Source organism: Tachysurus fulvidraco, chromosome 17 (genome assembly GCF_022655615.1).
Source record: "Tachysurus fulvidraco isolate hzauxx_2018 chromosome 17, HZAU_PFXX_2.0, whole genome shotgun sequence".
NCBI lineage: Eukaryota > Metazoa > Chordata > Actinopteri > Siluriformes > Bagridae > Tachysurus > Tachysurus fulvidraco.
The window spans coordinates 5,253,233-5,271,223 of record NC_062534.1 but is presented as its reverse complement, the minus strand read 5'-3'; positions in this window follow the sequence as shown (position 1 = coordinate 5,271,223).

Here is a 17,991-nt window from a genome sequence, read left to right as displayed (position 1 = left end):
CGTGCACTTTTGAAATACACGATGTCAGAGTTTGAAAGAGAATAACGTATTTGAAATGCTGAGGGGAAAAAAGTCATGTCAATAATTTATAGACTTGCTAAGAAAATGGTGAGCATAATTTTGAATGCTAGTAATTGTGTAATTGATGCGTTAAGGGTTGCCAGATTGGTTGTATATCTGTTCTATGTATATGTATTCTTTATCTAATGGTTTGCAGTTTAAACACACGTTTAAATTGTCTCATGATTAAAGAAGGAGTGATGTCTTTCATGTTCCGTGCGAAATAATTCATTATAGAATGCTAACACACTGACATTATTCATTATTGTAGCTATTGGGGACAGATTATTAATTCAGCCTCACTTGTTTGCAGCACATTAATTTATCTTCACCTTAGTTAATAGGACACAAAGTGCCATCATGTTTTAATCCCTAATAAATTGTATAACAAGGTTTTAATAAAGTTTTATCAAGTATTAATTATTATTACACAAGATATCTTAAGATAAGATGTTCGTGTCTTTATGAACTGGAAGCAACACGTGATAATAGTGAATAATGAGTGAGCTGTTCTTTATAAAAAAGAAATGATAGATAGATAGATAGATAGATAGATAGATAGATAGATAGATAGATAGATAGATAGATAGATAGATAGATAGATAGATAGATAGATAGATAGATAGATAGACAGATAGGTTTTAACAGAGCAGATTTAAAAGGTTACTTAAGCTCTGTGCATTAGTACGAAAGAAAGAAAGTTAGTTAGTTAGTTAGTTAGTTAGTTAGTAACAAGTTAGAAAGGTTTTTTGTTTGATAGATAGATAGATAGATAGATAGATAGATAGATAGATAGATAGATAGATAGATAGATAGATAGATAGATAGATAGATAGATAGATAGAACTTTTCTCTAATCAACTGTTTGCTTGTGGTAAAATCACTTCAGAATATTGTCATTATTTTCTATCTCTGTGTTTACTCATTATGACATATTTGTTCTTACAGTCTAATCTGTCTCTATAAAATGTCTGTATTTATTGGCAGGTTAGTCCAAAGCAGTCACATACAGAAGATTGTACCACTTTTGTTTGAACGCACAGTTAATCCCATGCTGACAACCTAGTTTCTGAGTCCCACATCATCTTGAAAAGGTCAGCCGATGAGTCACCCTGAAAGCCCACGTCTAAAAAAACAGCAGCATTCTTCACTATAGATGCACAAACAATTGAGATGTCGCCTACAGTATACAGTTAAACTATTCTAAGACCAGTCACAGTCCAGTGCGGTTGGGGGAAAATACAGAAGCCCACCTACCTTTACCGAAGGGAAAGTATTAGTGTGTGTAATACTGTCATCTGGTGTAAAAGTATATACTAATTATAACCTGCAGACCACCAATTTGCTCCAACAGCTTTTTTCATGTTACTGTAGATATGACATATATTACTGTATATACTGTAACACAATAGAAGCATGTTGTTTCCATTTCCTGTTAACTGATCTCATTGTCTTGTGTAAAATAAAGTTTACTGGAAAATCAGTATACAAGTTGTCCAAAAAGCCAAGAACCAATGGCAGTTAAACTACATATACATGATTTGTAATTATTTGTTGTATTATTTATTTACGCTTATTTTAAAATTCCGTATTTAACGCATTGCATTAGATGTGAGTATAGGTGATATTGCTTCTTTGTTCTTCCCAGTACTCTCATTGGTTCTGATTTCATGTATTGCAAGAATTCACCTCACTGCTGTGAAGCCATAACCATAGTCAGCGTGCGATGAGTTCCCATCAGATCCCATATAATTAGTCGAATGAAGTCCACCTGTGTGCAATTAAAGTGTCATGTGATCTCGGTATAAATACACCTGTTTCCAGAAGGCTCCAGAGAATATAACAGAACATATGAGATAATATTATATTTTCTAGATATTAATCAGGATTTAGTTAAAAAAGAATATGGGCACTCAGCAAAAGCTAAGAGAGAAACACATCCATTACTGGACTACTGAGGCTAAAATTGACCCTTAGGACCCTGGAATATAGCATCACTGTTTGGACATCAACATTGCTACTCACCAAAAAATTCTGTCTCCACAGTGAAGCATGGTGGAGGTGATGTGAGACTGAAGGAGTAGTTTTATACCACCAGAGCTAGATTAGAGACGTTCTGCTTTAAAGCATAAACCTGAATGTGTTCAAATGGCCTAGTCCAAATCCAGCCTTAAATCTGGGTGAAAATCTAAATCCGTACTTTAAACCTTACATTCCCTTCTGGTCTCTATCCTGTCTGACAGAGCTTAAGCAATTTCATCAAGATGAATTGAGAAAAATATTAGAATCAGTCATGCAAAGCTCAAAGGTGGTTCTACCAAGCAGCTTATTGACCCCAGAATGCTGATCACATATCCAACCAACAAATGTATGCTATTTTTTTTGTTTTCTTTAACCTTTATTAAAATGAATACATTTCTACACACCTTCCAATTTTACCCATGCTATGTAATGGTTATTAATAATAAAATCCCAATTAGGACTATTTCAACAGTGGAACATTTAAGAACTGGAACTCAGGTCTTGACTAAAGGCATGGGTAGAGGTGCGAAAGGAAATATTGAACAACTGGTAATCCAAATAAAATTCCTCAGAACAACATTGGCTAATGAATTACTGTATACCAGGTAGTAGAAGTGTAGCTCTTTGTGGACTAATGCCTTTCATCTATAGTGGTGTAATGTCATTGTAATGTCAGTGTAATGTCAGTGTAATGTCATTCCATTGTAACTTTGAACAATGTTTTAAACTCATGGTATCTTAAGTATGTAACCTAGTGAACCAGCATTATTGTATCCAATGTTAGAGATTTAAGCACTTATGTACGTCCCTCTGGATAAGGCCAAATGCTGTACATGTAAATATAAATGTAAATGTAATGTTATTTCATCTAATCAACTAGCAAAACCAAACTCGGACTAATTCAAATCTCAAGATATGAGTTAGTTAGCCTGCATCCTGAAAATTATGACTTAATTCCAGGTTCAGGACTTCTATCTTTCTATCGCAAAATATACTAGAATATATGTACTGGTTTATATGACAAAAAAAAAGTCTAAGGAAAATTATTAAACAAAGAATTCTGCAAAGTAGATTATTATGCCATTGAGATAAAAGTTTAACCAAAGTTATTATCATTATGTCATTGAGATAAAAGTTTTCTCTCTTCATGTGAAACAACTCAGGTACACAGAATATATAAGAACTATATTCTTATACAGCAATAAAATTCTCTCTCTCTCTCTCTCTCTCTCTCTCTCTCTCTCTCTTTCTCTCTCTCTGTCTCTCAGGCACACACACACACACACACACACACACACACACACACACACACACACACACACACACACACACACACACACACACACACACACTCACACACACACACACAAACACTCATAGTTCAAGACTTGCAAAGAAAGTGGCCTTAATATAGATGTAGCGCACTTTAATGACATACTTCATAATGTGTTTGGCCAATGATCTGTAAATCATCTATTCCACCCCAATATTCTCTTCCTGTCATGTAACGCAGAGGGCTGCCTCACTGATGAGATTCCTGCACTCCAGGCATAGTAACAGGCTGTAAAAAGAACCATGAGTCATGGTATTTTAGCAGAGAGGAAGGGGTGTGTGTGAGTGGAAACGATATGGCAATGTTAGTTGTTAGTGAGTCCTGGTGGCTGCCAGAGATTCATCCTCCACTTTGTGGTTTGGATAGACGTTCGTCTGTGGGTGTGATGTGAAACAGGTTTTACTGTTGCCTCACATGTTTTCGATTTGTAGGGAATTGATTTTAAGAGACTCTGATCTTGTATATCTGATCGCTTAATATATAATAATAGAAAGAGCACCTCCTATTGGTCAGAGATCAAACCCTGGGACATACAGTAGGTAAATACTGCTGCTCTCCACCCTCTTTATGTATATTTACACAAAGTTTCCAGTGAAACAGGTCTTTCATACTTTGTTTGCAGAGATAATGAAAAACTACTGTATAAAATTTGTGCTGCTTTTCTGGGAACTTTATATACTCTCTTCAAGATACACTACATCCACTGTTATTAAGATTATTGACTAGGAATCAACTGGAAATCTGGCCTTCTTTCTTCCTCTGAGGAAGTTCTCACAATAAAATAAGTGTTTTAACTGTTCCCATGTATCTAACCAATCTAACCAGTCTTCTAATGAGCTACAATCTGTCATGCTCTTTGAGATCACAACATTCTGGGCTTCTGGTAGTTCCCAGAATATCAAAGTCTACTTTGGTACTTTGTGGTTGTCCTGCATCTTTAATAAATAGGTTACAGTTAGTCCAAAATGCAGCTGCTAGAGTTCTCAGTAGGACAAGAAAGTATGACCATATAACCCCAATTTTATCATCTCTACACTGGCTACCTGTTAAGTTTAGAATTGATTACACACTGCTGCTACATGGCTCTCAATGGTTTAGCTCCCATGTATCTAACTAGTCTTCTAACACGTTACAATCCTTCATGCTCTCTGAGATCACAAAACTCAGGACTTCTGGTAGTTCCCAGAATATCAAAGTCTACTAAAGGTGGTAGAGCGTTTTCCTATTTAGTTCCCAAACTTTGGAATAGTGTTCGGGGCTCAGACACACTTTCCCAGTTTAAATGTAGATTAAAAACTCATCTCTTTAGTCAGGCATACACATAATACATTCCATAATACTGTGCACTATTATATCAGAATTGCAAATTTTATGAACAGCAGATATGTTAATCCCTCTCCATTGCTTCTCTCTTCTACACATCCCGAGGCATCAAGAAATTATACCAGCCCTGATCGTCTTCCGTGCGATGAAGATTTTGGACCACTGAGATGAGGCCGACCCAGCGAACCCTGAGGCATCCAGAGATTTACCAGCTACACTTAGATTCTGCGATACTAAAAAGATGTGAACTCCATGTGATCTTTTGCATCTATACAACATTTGTTAGACTGTATATTTATAATCACACCCTCCAGTGTCACCCATATGAGGATGGGGTCCCCTTGAGCCTGGTTCCTCTCAAGGTTTCTTCCTTTACCATCTAAGGGAGTTTTTCCTTGCCACTGCTGCCTGAGTCACCTCAGACTTGCTCATTGGGGATAAATACATACACACTGTGAACTAAATCTATCTAACGTTAATCTTGAATTTTGTATCTTATTAATCTTTATATTCTTTATATTAACCTTTTGTCCTATGTTTATGTTCTGTAAAGCTGCTTTGAGACAATGTCAATTGTAAAAAGCGCTATACAAATAAACTTGAATTGAATTGAATTGAATTTGGACTAAGCTTCTTGACAGTGTTTGAGGCTCAGACACACTTTGCCATTTTAAATGTAAATTAAATGCATACACATAATAAATCCCATAAACTTTTGCTTCAGTAGATATGCTTAGATGCACATAATCGTGTAGTGCTTGCTAATTATTATATTCACACCATCCAGTGTCACCCAAATGAGGATGGGTTCACTTTTGAGTATTTTTCTTCACAAGGTCTCTTCCTTTTCCATCTAAGGGAGTTTTTCCTCACCTCAGTCACATCAGGTTTGTTCACTGGGGATAAATACAAACACATTTATATATTAATCGTGAACTTTTGCATAATATTATTCTTGAACTTTGTGTACTATATCTTTTATGTTCTGTAAAGCTGCTTTGAGACAATGCCCATTGTTAAAAGTGCTATAGAAATAAAATTTAAATGAATTTAATTCTTTTAACTTGATCTTCTGGAAACTTCCGGTGGCTTTTAATACTTCCTCACCTATGGTTAGAAGAAGTTGAGACTACAAGAGCGGGATCCTAAAGACAAATGGGCAAAAAACTCAGAAAAGTGGGAGGTATTTACTTTCATGGGCTGAGTAAGATGTCTGATATGAGACTCCACAAAAGATCACATTAACTCAAATGAAGATATGATGGTCTTTATTAAGTGCCTTGTTTCTTATAAGCTACTAGTTTTTCTATAGTTTGTAAAATGGAACCATCTGTCATGTCACTTGTTAGTTACAAAAACATAACTGTTTGGGGTTAGAATTATTTTTTAACACATCTCTAGTTGAGAACAATTAGCTTCTTCCTGTTATTTAGTACTTAACAAATTCCTTGAGTAAACCCCAAGTGTTGGCTTATCTCCTTCAGAGAACATTTGTCAAGCTACATGTAGTATCTGCCTATCTGTCATAGTATCAGTGATTCTGACCCCGTCTGCCCCTCCGGACCTGCCTGATCCATCTTGATGCCATACTGTTCTTCTTGTTAGAGTCTGATCACTTGGTAGCCTCAGGATGACCCCAGTTGGACAGCCTAGATATACATGGGATTGCTGTAAAAAGTCATCGAAAATTATTTAGAAACCAAGATGATGGCTTCTGAATGATGGACTGCGATTACCATGAACAGTTTATCATTAAACAGTTCATAATTCCAACATGATAGACGTCATGTTAAAACTAAATTAGAGCTAGTTGTTACACAATGCATTTTTGACCATATACTATGAATATCGAAATAATTGCTAGATCTATCGTCACCCAGATGAGAATAGCTTCCCTTTTGAGTCTGGCTCTTCTGAGGGTTTCTTTCTCATGTTGTCCCAGGTACCCTTGGTTTGCTCATTAGAAAGGGATAAACTGATATATTTACAATTTATTTCCTGAATAAATATATGTATAATATAATATTTTCTTTAAAGTTGTTTTGAGACAATTGTTATCAGTGCTATATAAATAAAACTGAACTGAATTGAGTTCAATTTGTGTCTAATTAGACATTAACAAACACTGTAGGGTGTTAATTCACAAATGGAGATTTTGCTGTGTACGGATACATCTACAGCAAATGCATTTTTTCTTTGACCCTCTACTCTACATAAATCTAGATGTGAAATTATTACCCGGCTATTATTATAGGACTCGATACTTTCTAAGCGCTTACCTTTGATCAAAGACTGCAGTCTTCCTCATTCATGTCACTTCCCTTGACTAGCTTTGGCCACCTCATCCCAAGTGTTTAATTAGGCTGATAAAAGCAGAGTAATGTTCTTGTTTAGTGCTGGTCCAGTGGCTGAACCCAATGTTTATCTCTGCTTAAAGCTTTTCCTTTTCCTTGTTGAGATAATGATCCTCTCTACTGATGTGACTCGAAGGTTAACCAGATTAGGACTTTACCCTGGGGCAGAAGTCGCTCCAGAAATAATGGTAATTACTTGATTGCTGAAATTCAGAAAAACTGACGTATTATACAAATTCATTCGGTTGAAGTCTCCGGTAAGATGTTTTCTCTTTGATACACGTTTGTATTTTGAAATCAAAGCTACTGTTTCCAGAAATTGAAAGGTCTTTATGTTACAGCTTCAATTTCAGAGCCATAGCAAGACTTATTTTTTCCTTTATCACTTAAACCCGAGGTGTCATATTGAGTGTCTGTGAGCATGGCAGATCTCTGACAATCCAAGCCCTCTGTGTGCCTGACTGAATGGAGATCTGTCAGGCTGGAATGAAGACGTTTCTGCACGGTCTATCAGTCTTATGGGACCAGCTCACTCAAGCCCGTCTCATCTCGATGTCCTTTGCTAGCAGTTGCCTAGGAAACCTAGAGGTAACAATTCACAAGCTTGGAAAGTGAAGAACAATATTGACTCCTGGTGTCTGAATGCACCACACAAGGACATCGGTTCCCTCACATCTTTGTACAGGCACCTAAGCAACCGACATCACGTTCACATCCACGTCACGTTCTTCTTAAATGCCAGAATGTGAACTCAGAGTGAGTTTTTTTTCCTTTTTTTTCCTAAATTCTTTTCTAACAAAATGTAAATTCCAGCAATGCTTTGTTAATTATTGCACAAGGACACTGTTAGAGAAATCAAGCTAGTGAAAACCTCTTTTTTTATAGTATTTAAACTCCAGGAATTACTTTTAGCTTCATGGTCCGAGATGCAGAAGTGCTTCTGACTTCATGGCCATATCAAGCTGCATACTCACTCACATACACTCTCAGAAATCAAAGCAATCTTACTTTTGAATTGTACTTTCTTTCTCTTGGCTGGTGACCTCAAGAGTTTTTACCTTTATCGACCTCTATGTTTATGGCATTTGGGGGTTAAGGGCCTTGCTCAGGGGCCCAGCAGTGGCAGCTTGGTGGACCTGGGCTTTAAACTCACAAGCTTCAGTAGTCCAAAGCCTTAACCACTAAGCTACCACATCCTCTACTGTGCCTAAACCTATTATTAGTCATAAAGGGAATTAAAACATACATGTTTCTTTTTAATGATAAACCAGTTTACTTAAAATGTTTTCATTAGAGTCCAAAGACTGTTACTGAATTCTATAAATACATATTTATATGAAATTTGATTTGTATAGTATTTTTCTATGCCAGTTTCTATGCCCAAAAAACTTAGAACCAACCAGGAATGGTGAAGGCAAGTCCTGTGAGAGACATTAAATCATTTTCAGTCTGTTGTCAAAGGCAGCTGAATTTATTGGAGATAGATTCTACCTACTTTTGCATGCACGGGCTCACGGGTGCTTACGATTGGCTAGTGTTGCTCTGATTGACAGAAACCTCTCTCCCAGAAAGTGCAGAGATTTTTCTCTCTTGGTCTCCATGGATGTCTGTCTGATCTCTGGAAAACATAAAGAAGAATCCTTTCTCCCTCGAGACCCTGCACCTGAAGTCAACATCTACCCTTTAGTGAGTTTTAAAGCATCTGGTGTCCTCTTCTATTTTCTGAATAGTGTTTTTGGTCTGCTGTAATCATATACATGTCATAGAGATTTATTGAACTTGATGAGATTAGCTAAGAAAATGTCGGAGAATTATTTTAAAACTCTCTAATCCTCTGAAAGTATGCGAAAAGTAGCATCATCAATGCCATATTTTCTGCCATTCTCTCTCTCTATAGATTATCTCGAGCTGAAAATGGAGCTTCTATAATCCTCGCATCATTTAAGTACATCTGCAGAAGTAGCTACGTATTCAATATGTATGAGATTATATTAGATTGCCTTATTCATGATGGCATGCAAATAACATCCAAATGAATTACAGCGCAAACACTCGCATTTGTTTTTGCCTCTGTTATTATAAGGTCCAGAAATTAGACTATATCAATACATAACTAATGCTTTCATAGGGATTTGGACTAATCCTTAGTGCACCAGCAGATAATGAAGCGCATATATTACTGTAACAACATAGGTGTTGTACTGTATAGACTGACTGTCCACTTTAATAGGAACATCTGTACACTTGTTCTTCATGATCTAATGAGCCAATCACATGGCAGCATAATAATAATAAGAGGATCTTAGAGTTTTAGGCTGTGGTATAGTTGTTGGTGATTTTTTGGAATCATCTGGATTTTTTATGTGCAATAATGTCTTGAGTTTAGATAGAATGGTGCACAAAAAGTTCTGTTGATCAGAGAGACCAGAAAAGACTGGCACATGACCTGAAAGCTACAGTAGCTCACATGCGCTTGTTTTACAACCATGGTGAGCATCCCAGAAAACGCAGACCATCAAAGACCACAATAAAAATAAAAACAGGAATCTGTGGCTTCAATGGGTACAGACTCACTGAAACTGGACAGATGAAGACTGGATAGAATATAGAAGACTACTACATTATTAATAGATATCTACTGTATATAATACCTGTTTAATACCTGTATAATAAGCTGTTTACTTCTGTCTACTCCCGATAAACTAAGTGTCACTCTGATTCTTGAGCTCCATTGTGATCCAGAATGCTTCTGCTCTCTTTTGCCTGATCCATCGTGATCACCTACAGTACTTCTGGCTGGAGTCTCATCACCTGCTGCTGAGGATGAACCTACAATGACAGCCTGGAGACATGGGATTGATGTGGGTGGTCCCACTTAGAAAACATGGAGATGGCTTTGGACTGCAATTGCAGAAAACAGTTTTGCACTCAGGTCTCCATCAGTTAGCGTTTGATAACTTCACCAGAAAAAAAAGAGCTCATGCCCATATTCATAAGTTTAACAAAAGCTCCTGGTTACACAGTTGCACTTGATTATATAGTGTACAGTTATAGAAGGGAAATCTGGTGTCAGCCAGATGAGTTCGATTCCTCTTAAAGTCTGATTCTTCCTAAACTCATCTTAGGGAGATTTTTCTCACTCCTACCACCTCGGACTTGTTCATTAAAGATAAATCTATCCCTTAAGTTAATATTTTTACATGTATATATATATATATATATATATATATATATATATATATATATATATATATATATATATATATATATATATATATACGTATATACACTCCTGTAAAGCTATTTTGTGACTTTGTTCTTTATTAAACGTACAATACACATAAAATTAAATTGAATTGAAATAAGGATAGGTGAATGACCAGAATTAGTGCATTTCAGGATGAATTCATCATTATAAAAATAAGTGTTAATATATAATAATAATAATAATAATAATAATAATAATAATAATAATAATAATAATAATAATAATAATAATATGTTTATTTTATATAGCGCCTTTCCCAAGCTCAAGGACACTTTACAAGGTACAGTGTTTCAAGACAGATGAAATATAGTGTAACATACATATACATATTCGTCAGACATTTGCCCAGGACGAAGGATCACATGCAGCTGCATGAGATAATAACAGAAGACAGGACTATACACAAAAACATACAGTACAAGAGATAGGTGCCATATAATACATGCAAATACGATACTACGCTTTGGATGACTTGACCATATCTTTCAAGTGGGTTTCAAACTGAAGCTACACTGTAAATGACAAAACATGAATAAAATTGTCTTATCGTTATTCATCATGTCTGCAAGGCTATTTTATTGTATTTGTACAAAATTACTACAGAACGCTTTCATGCATATGAGGTCATTCTGGTCTTCTCACAGGTACCACATGAACACAGCTTATTCAGTGGAACAAAGCATAAAGGTAATAAAGCAATTTTTTTTATGTTGGAAAGATTTTTTTCTTTTTAAATACATTTATTACCAGCCATGGAGCGAATATTCATTTGGAAGATATTTAACTCTTTTTGATCTATACTGTAGATTTATATCATGACATTCCTATCATTTATTTCCATCTATTTTTTCATTCCAATACTGAGAACGACAACCGTTCTGCTTCATTGAGTACATCTTTTGTGATTTGTGCTTCCTGACTACGACTTCACGCAGAGATTGCTAGATTTAAGTGGCGGCCTGATAAGACATGATCCTGAGGGATTTTTTTCTGCGTGAGAAAACAAAAAAGAGCAAATGACGACTTTTATCGTGGTATAGAATTGAATGATTTATCTCAACTCACCATTTTTTTTTTCAATCTCAAGGCACAAAAATGGCTTTTGTGATCTACATTCTGTTTCTGTTAACCTGGCCGTATCTGTTCTGTCACCTCCTGCCCCGTTTGGCCCCGTCTTTATTTTAGACGGCTGCATCTTTGGAGCCCTGGATGCTCTGCGAGTAGCCTATGAGTGATACAAGGTGACAGCGTAGCACAATGAGAGCAACACACACATATACTTAAATTCTGCTGTGACAAAACCAGGACTTGAGGAATGTTGGGACCCGAGGCGGTGTAATACAATTAGGACATGAACGTCCTCAGTGGAGGATCAGTTTAACTTAAAAAACAAATTCATGGAGAAACATATCACTACAAGTGCACACGTACATGCAGGGCAGAAGGAAGGGCTGAGACGGACGTGCATCGGTACCGATGTGCATAGGTACTGATGCAACAAGTAACAAACACAGTAGACAATAAACAAAAATTAGCAGTAAACAGTAACAGTACGCATCATAGAGCTGTAGTGTGTTAAATATGAGGTAGGTGTGAAGTATGAGGTCAAAATTTAAGTGTTATAAAAATGTAGATTAAAATGCAAGTGCAAGATTAGATAAGATAAGATAAGATAAAATAAGATAAGATAAGATAAGATAATACAAGACAAGACAAAACAAGACAAGACAAGTTTCAACTTTATATATTCTGAAGGAAATCGGAATCAAATTTCTAACAAGTAAAAAAAAGAAGTACAAAGATAGAAGTGACATAGTGGAAGATATTGAACTTACAGGACTGTCAGAGTCTGATATCCGTCCAATCCTTCAGTCAGAGCCTAGTTTAAATGTTAGTGCTACGTAATAAAGGTCAGCACCTGGCAAAATTGACTGATGATGCAACAGGATTGTAGTGATTTCCTTTAATCACAGGTTTATCATTAGAGGAGCTTCATGATATAAATCGAATAGCCGGTATAGAGAAAACACCTTATCACACAGACTGTATAGAATTCAGCTTAGATTCTATTGGAAAAAAGATTGTACGTTTTGATGAGTAATAATCTGAAACGATCGCTGTAATCACGCTGAAGGGAAAAGTCTTTAGTCAATTTAGAATTCCACTTTTTCTGATGGTCTATGTTAGATTTTACACTGTGACAGGTTTTTATTTCATTCTGTTGAATCGTGTTTAAATTGTGGCATTACGACGGTGTGTAGTGCAGAACGATCACTTGTCAAACTGTACAAATAATAAATGTTGTAAGGACGTGATGGTCCAGCGGTCCAGGCACTGGGTTCCTAATCGGAAGGTCGCGGTTCAAGGCCGCAAGCTGTTGAGACGTCTACGTTGGGTCCTTGAGCAAGGCCCTTAACCTCACTCCCTCCTAGGGCGCCGCACGATGGCTGACCCTGCGCTCTGACCCCGAGCTCATAATAGCCTGGGATATGCAAAAAATTGAGGGGCAGTGGTGGCTCAACTGGTTAAGTTATCTGGATTGTTGATCGGAGGATCGTGGTTCAAGGCCCAGCACAGCCAAGCTGCCACTGCTGGGCCCTTGAGCAAGGCCCTCCCTGCTCCAGGGGTGCTGTATCATAGCTGCCCCTGCACTCTGACCCCAACCTCCTTAGTTGGGGTATGTGAAGAAAAGAATTCCACTGTGCTGTAATGTATATGTGGCGATAATAAAGGCTTCTATTCTATTCTATTCTATTCTATTCTATTCTATTCTATCACCTGCCTTGAAAATGGAATTCCTTTCTTACTGGTAACAATACACATGTTTGTGTGCCTGAAGTCATCTGATTTTATTCTAGAGATTTCGTACTAGAGATACATTCGGCTAATAAGTAAGGAAAGTTCATAGCAATCAATTTAACAGTCGTCACACTCTCACCGTTCACCACAAGTGAGTGTGTGAATCTGGGATGTTCTTTCTCACACCGTAGGACTTCGCCGTTATCTATAAAATAAATGTACAAAAGGATTTGAAATCCTTTTTTTCTCATTGCGATAACAGCCATCTCGCAGCTTGATTGACTGTAAGTGCAAATTGTATAAATCTAATTTCTGACACTGCTTTTCTTCCAAAGAGGAAACTTTAAGGAGCACTACAGTAAATTACGTTGGAGAAAGAGAGAAAATGGAAGAAGGCACATTTACACTTTTGAAAAGTTTTCAAATGATCTTTTTTGGAACGGTTTCTGAGAAAAAGACACTTAAACATGGAAGGGAAGTGTATTGTACCTTCTTCTTCTATATACATTCTCCTTTATAAGTGCTTTGCTTTAAACTCTTTTTTTTTATTACGACCCTGTTACATTTCCGTCTAACAGTGTTAGGAGTGAAATGTGTACATGTTACCTGCAGCCTGATAACACTTAGCATCCTGAAGTCGATGATCTTCCAATAACACGACATCCCAAAGTGTTTATTCTTTTACACTGCTGCAATTTGCATATTACAATGAATAAACGTTTTACCTTTTTTGTTGTTGTTGAAGGACAAAACTGTTCCAATGTGTTATGGCAGCTATAATTGTGTTGGCTTTGTAGAAGCCAACATACTTTTTACAAAAAACTTTTTACAACATGGACATGTGACATATCAAACACTCAGAACAATGAGGGGAACTTCCTCGAGGGTATTCTGATGATGTCACGTGAAAACAATACATTTGCACAACATGGGCATGTGACATATTAAAACACTTAGCCCAATGAGGGGAATTGCGTCACAGGTTTCCGGATGATGTCACATGCTTGTCTCCACTTGCCTCCAAGAAAATTCTTAGTACATAGAGTTTCTCTTACTGACGAAATTCTAAGAAAGTTTTTAGAAATGTGGGCGTTTCCCCTTCAAAATAAAGAGAAGATCCTATTAAAGATAGAATTTATTCACAAAACATCTTAAACCTTAAAAGATCTCATACTGTAAGGTCAAAAAGTGTTAGGAGTAGTAAGGAGGACTTTTAAGAGGCTTAAGAAAATGGAGAAAATGGTAAAAAGTGGAAAATATATTATTAAGATATATTTAATAATGATAGTTATTAGAGATAATCATATTAGAGATAATCTCTGACAGCAAAGAAATTACATATATATTGACATATATATTTTCTGCCCCCGTGTCATTTAGAGATAGACTTACATCTCCGAAACTGAGCAGAAATGTCGTAGTGGCAGAAATAATATCATTTGGCACTATTTCATTTCTGCACCGTGTCAGAAATGTTTACATTTACATTCTATTTATTACATTTATAACATGCAGATTTTAGAACTCTAATATGATCGGTCACAAACGTAATCCCTACACGATATAGACTCAAATATCTTAACATAAAGACAAAGTGAAGGCTTATACTGTAATAGACCAGATTTTAAAATCGCTCCTTTTTTTTTACTGGACAACCAATCACAGTCTTCAAAAGAATGTGTCACCTAGTAACAGGTTAAGCCCCGCCTCCTCTCTAAGATAAAAACTGTTGTATTGTCACTCTTATGCCAAGATTCCTAATTAGAAATTTTGAAGCTAAATTAGGAGCTTTCTGAGATCATTCTTAGACTTGTTATGAATAAATGCCCTGTTTTTTTGTTAGATTAGGTGACTGTAGGAATCCAGCGTGAATGAAAATAGTCCATTTAAAAATGCTAAGTTTAGAGAGAAAAAAGTTAAAATGATGGCTATATCTTGAAAGACCTCTTTGTGGTGCGTGCTACAATGATCTTCTTATCAGTACACTAACTCTTCCTCCTTTTTTCCGATTTGTTCTTATTAAATAGCTGGTCTAAACAACAAATTATTTCCTATTCAGAATTCTTCTTTCTAATCATAAACGATGTCAAATTTCACACATTTATCTGCAGAAAATTGAATTAAACCTGCAATTCAACAAGCGACCTCGATCGACGTTCACATTAGAGCTCTCATAGGATGCAGACATTTTTTTTCTCTGAACTAAGTGGATTTTCATGAATACCACATGACATGTAAATGCGAATGATTTACGAATACACGTGTTCGCATCCAGGCTTGATAAATGAGACCCGATGCATGTACAGTAATATTTATTTTACGTAATCCCTTTTTGCACATTGTCCTGAAGGGTACTGATAATTACACAGCACACTACACACACTACATGCATAACACACACACACACACACACATGGCCTTGCACACACAGCCATAGTATTATCGCTGGTAGTTTTTGGCCAGTATAAATCCTTGTTTGGGTTATTTGCCCTCTGGTGAAGCCTGTGCATTAGATGGTACTCCATCACAAGCTCTCCAAAGCAATAACATTGTTATTGGAGCTTTTTCTGCCACCTTCTCTCTCTCTCTCTCTCTCTCTCTCTCTCTCTCTCTCTCTCTCTCTCTCTCTCTCTCTCTCTCTCTCTCTCTCAGTATTTTTTCACTCTCCTGTGTTTGCGCTTGCTGTTGGACTTTGTGTCAGGCCAGTTACTTCCATTCAGCCTGTTGACAGGTCAGTGACATTGGTAGTGTGTTTGTGATTGTGTGTGTGTGTGTGTGTGTGTGTGTGTGTGTGTGTGTGTGTGTGTGTGTGTGTGTGTGTGTGTGTGTGTGTGTGTGTGTGTGTGTATGTGTGTGTGTGTGGTTGTGTTGACGGTTGACTCTGTAGTGAGTCCTTGATGCATGCAATCCTTGATGCATTTTTTCACATTTGTTCTATCACTGCATAGTCTTTCTTTTTTCTCTGATCCAGTACCTTTAAGCAGCCCACTTCATCCCCAAAACACACACACACACAACTACACACACACACACACACACACACACACACACACACACACACACACACACACACACACACACACACACACACACACACACACACACACACAAAGAGGTTGCAAAAAATATCACAGCCAACAGAATGCTCTTGTATCTTAACCAGAATGCAACCACTAAGAAACTTTTTGCCCCAAATAGCTGATGAAGCCTCTGTCTTTCACCTCATCCAGAGTTTACTCGCCCTTCTCTTCACCTACTCTTTCAATGTGGCCTTGTCCTCCTGCGCAGGCAAATATTCAATCGATCACAGGAGATTAAGCAAGCTGCACCTGAACACACAAAGCTATATTAACAACAGTCCCCTGACTTCCACCTTCTTAATGAATAACGTTCATAAAATCCACAGCGCTGATGAGCATCACTTGTATACGGTGTATATCAGCAATAATGCAAGTTTAAATTGAGCCCATTAAACAGTTTTTGCATTTAACTTTCAGATTTTTTTTTTGCCATCCAAACAATAACAAGGTTTAATAAGGAAGTTAAACAAAAAAAAATTCCCCAGTGGTTCATGCAGATCCAGGAATAGCTCAGGGGTTAAGTGTACCATCTGGGAGTAATTAATACTTAATTATTGTGTGAGGTGCTGAACACTCATTAGAGATGGGGGGCAATCGGGAGCTCCTTTAGGATCCGGTGTCTTAAAAATAAAAAACAGTAAAAAGATTTTTTGATTTTTTTGGCATTAAAGATGGCAAGAAACTGAATATTTGTGTGTGTGTGTGTGTGTGTGTGTGTGTGTGTGTGTGTGTGTGTGTGTGTGTGTGTGTGTGTGTGTGTGTGTGTGTGTGTGTGTGTGTGTTTGTGTGTGTGTTCTTACAGGATCGTGCTGCTGTGCATGAGTTTGACTGATCTACTTGTTAAATAAGGGGTGGAGTTAGGATAAATATATGAGCAGGAGTGGTGGTCACCTGGCATGACTGACACTGATATAGAAGAAGCTACAGTCTTGGCTAGAAATAAATCAGCCTCATTGCTGCTTTTAGAGACATGAAGACTTCATGTACACAAGATGGCTTCCGTTCTTTGGAGCGTCACTGACAAAGATTTGTAAATATTAACGTAAACAGTGGAGGTGGTTACACCAAGCAACACAACATCTACAATCTGCAAACTATACAAACAAATTGTCTCATTGTCTTATTGATTACCAACATTAGTGCTATCACCGTGACCAGGGTTCGAGTCCTGGGAAGGGAACTAACCAGCCACAGGTTAGTGGGACTAACCAGGGGTTGAAGCACAGTCCTGGTCAAAAGCCATGATAAAACGGGAGGGTTCTGTCAGGAAGGGCATCCAACGTCAAACCTGTGTGTCAAACTATGTGGATTTGATGATCTGCTGTGGTGAGCATGAGCAGGAAAAAGTCAAACAACTACACTGATTACTAACATCAACTTTTTTTTTATTTGTTATTTTGTTTTTTTAATTGTGTGCTTTCCGGTTTGTTATTTTGTTTCCACATTTGTTTTGTTTCCAGATTTGTTATTTTGTTTTCTGAATTGTTGTATTTTCTGATTTGCTTTTTCTTTTTTAGATTTGTTATTTTGTTTCCAGATTTGTTATTTTGTTTTCTAAATGGTTGTGTTTTCTGAATTGTTGTGTTTTCTGAATTGCTGTGTTTTCTGATTTGTTATTTTCTTTTCTGAATTGTTACTTTGTTTTCTAAATTGTTGTGTTTTCTGATTTTCTTTTTTTCTGATTAGTTATTTTGTTTTCAGAATTGTTGTGTTTTCTGATTTGTTTTTGTGTTTTCTGATTTGTTATTTTGT